The 2,777-nt window shown below is 32.8% G+C and overlaps 1 long non-coding RNA gene across 1 annotated transcript; it reads left to right on the plus strand.

The window, feature by feature from the left end:
* The first annotated feature begins 572 nt into the window (after window positions 1–572).
* Window positions 573–2,120, plus strand: LOC111436905. Its single transcript, XR_002709357.1, has 2 exons — window positions 573–915; window positions 1,683–2,120. It is a non-coding gene; the product is annotated as an uncharacterized LOC111436905 (long non-coding RNA).
* Window positions 2,121–2,777: the final 657 nt, after the last annotated feature.

The raw sequence follows: 2,777 nt of genomic DNA on the forward strand, positions 1-2,777 counted from the left end.
AATAACAAAAGATGCTCATATTTCTTTATGCATTTCACAATCTCCACTTAAACCTAAAACTTTAGCTAGATTTCCCCTCAATTTTCTTGGGTTCCCAAAAAGAAAACTTTTTTATTACTATACGAACTCTTTACTAATCTCCAAACACGCGACGTCGGAGTTCGATCCTCGAGTCCTCAGGTCCTCGAGTTTCGTTAAGAGTATATGTTTCAACCCATCGAGTCATATTTAGGGTTAAGAAGATCGAATTATCGACTTTTCAGATCATAAATTACGTTTTATCCACTAAGCGTAAGCTATACTCCGATAAGCATAAACGGGTGGTGTTAAATATTCAATTTGTATATTGGAAGGGCTTTCTTAGGGGGTGTAGTCCTGGCGTGACAATATTCAATTTGCATTACCCTTTTTGGACCACTTAATATCTCTCTCTTATGGTCTTGTTTTTGCTTTTGTTTTTATTCATTTACATAATTTAAGTCTAAAATTTAATGAAAACCCTAAAAAGAAAAAGAAAAAGAAAAAAAAAAGGGAATTTTTTTAAACAAAATTATCCATGATTGTTCTTTTCTTTGTTTTTGGTGTATATATATATTCCCTTATCCCTTCATCTTCCATCTATCCTTCTTCATCAACAAAAAAAGCTGCAAACTTTGGCTCTCTTTTCTCTCTTTTTGCCCTAATTTTTGTTTGGTTCACCGTTGTCGTGCGCTTATATCAGTTCAAGCTGCCAGCATGATCTAACCTTAATCTCTGCTAATTATGTTCGAGATTCAAGATCAGATCATATGGCAGCTTCACCTGTTCTTGGCTGCACGAAGAACTTAGCCCTAAATACAAAACCCTAATCACCTTCTTTTTTCCTTAACAATTTCTTCATTCTCACCCATTTTCCATGCATAATTCCTAAAAAAGGTACGAAATTTTTGTGCATTCTCTTTAATTCTCATCTGGGTTTCTTAGATTTGCTTCTGGGTTGCTTTCTTTTTTGTTTTTTCATGCTTCCCCAATCACAAACACCTCAATTTTTTTAGGGTTTCGAAAAAAGATTGAACTTTTATGTCTTGGAGCATGTTTTTCTTGATGGGTTTTGTTCATTCTCTTTAATTCTCATCTGGGTTTCTTAGGTTTGCTTCTGGGTTGCTTTCTTTTTCGTTTTTTCATGCTTCCCCAATCATAAACACCTCAATTTTTTTAGGGTTTTGAAAAAGATTGAATTTTTATGTCTTGAAGCATGTTTTTCTTGATGGGTTTTGCTTGATTTCCTTATTCAAATAAGAATTCATGAGTATCTATTTATGATTCATATAAAAAACTGGGTTTTTTATGAAGCAGCCATTTCTTTTTTTCATAGAATTCTCAAACAAATCTCTTGTTTTTGGGAATTTCGAGAGGGATTCAGAGTGATTATGGCATTACATATTGAATGAGAGAGAGAAATTAATTAGAAGAAACAAAAAATATAGAAAATTTGTAAGCATGTGAGTTCTTTTTCTTCGTACTTTCTTCACTGTTGTTGGCTTACCAGATTGTCTCGTTTGAGAGGAAATGATTCAGAGAAGTGAATACGATAACGATATTTCAAAACAAATTTGAAGCCATTTCCAGACATTTTCTCTTGCTTGTCATTCAATGGTTATTCTTGGTTTTTTGTTTTTGTTTGTTGTGCTTTAATGTTGCAGGCATTTCTTGGGGTCAATTGCGAGCTTGATCTTTGGTATGTGTGTCCAGTGGCCGAGTAGCGAAGTTAAAAGATAAGGCAATTGTCTTTTTGTTCCTCTTAAATCTTAAAAGTTCTTCACTCTTTGCTCTTCTTTGTGTTTCTATTTTTTAGATTATGATACACGAAACTCGTGTTGTGTGGTTTAACGTCGTGATATTATAATCTCGATTAAGCGGTTGGTTTGAATCTTTGCTCTTTGTATCGTTAGTATATGTGAGCGATGGAAGATTTCTAATTTTTTTTGTGCGTTTGTGTTTTATAGATTTAGGAAACCCCGTTCATCTCAAAGTGATTGTTTAAGGCTAAGATGTTATAAAATTTCAATCAAGAGATTCAAGTTTCTGTTGATGTTTGGTACGTGTTTGACTTAATTATATAAAGTTACAAAATTTTATTTCTAACTCTGTTTCTGTACATGTTCGTGTTTTCAAATTTATGTAACTTCGATCATTCGGAGGTTCAGTTTATTGTCTAAGATCGAGACATTATAATATTCATCAAGAATTCAAGTAGTTCGGATCTCAATGAGTTCATTTCTTATATTTGTTTGCCCATAACAAATAAGTAAGCTTATAGATGTTTCTTAGATTCTCGTTAGACTTTTCTTTTAAATATCATCACGACTTTTGACGTTATGCGCTTTTTAGAGTAAAAAGGCTATAGAAAAATATTTCAAGCTAATGTTTGAGTAGTTGGTGCTACGATACTAAAAAGCTCGAAAGCTCAAACGATCATGTGGTTGAATGGTTAGATACCTCGAATGATGTTTGAATGTTCTTTGGTTAAGCCATGATTAATGAATCTACAAAACCCTTTCAATACGACGCTGGACGTTTTAAATTTGTTCTTAGCTCGGTCTATTTGTGTCCCTAGATTACAAAACTTTAATATTGAATATATTTAATTATTGTAAAAGCTTTTGAATAATTCAAATTTAATGTCTAATAAAGTTTAAATGTGTAGGCATCTCTATCATTACTACGAAGTTCTTATAGAGGATGGCTTTCGTTTCAAATGTGGTATTGGTACATTCATATACCGAACGAGTAACACC

The sequence above is a fragment of the Cucurbita moschata genome, unplaced genomic scaffold (genome assembly GCF_002738365.1).
Source record: "Cucurbita moschata cultivar Rifu unplaced genomic scaffold, Cmos_1.0 Cmo_Scf00060, whole genome shotgun sequence".
NCBI classification, from domain to species: domain Eukaryota; kingdom Viridiplantae; phylum Streptophyta; class Magnoliopsida; order Cucurbitales; family Cucurbitaceae; genus Cucurbita; species Cucurbita moschata.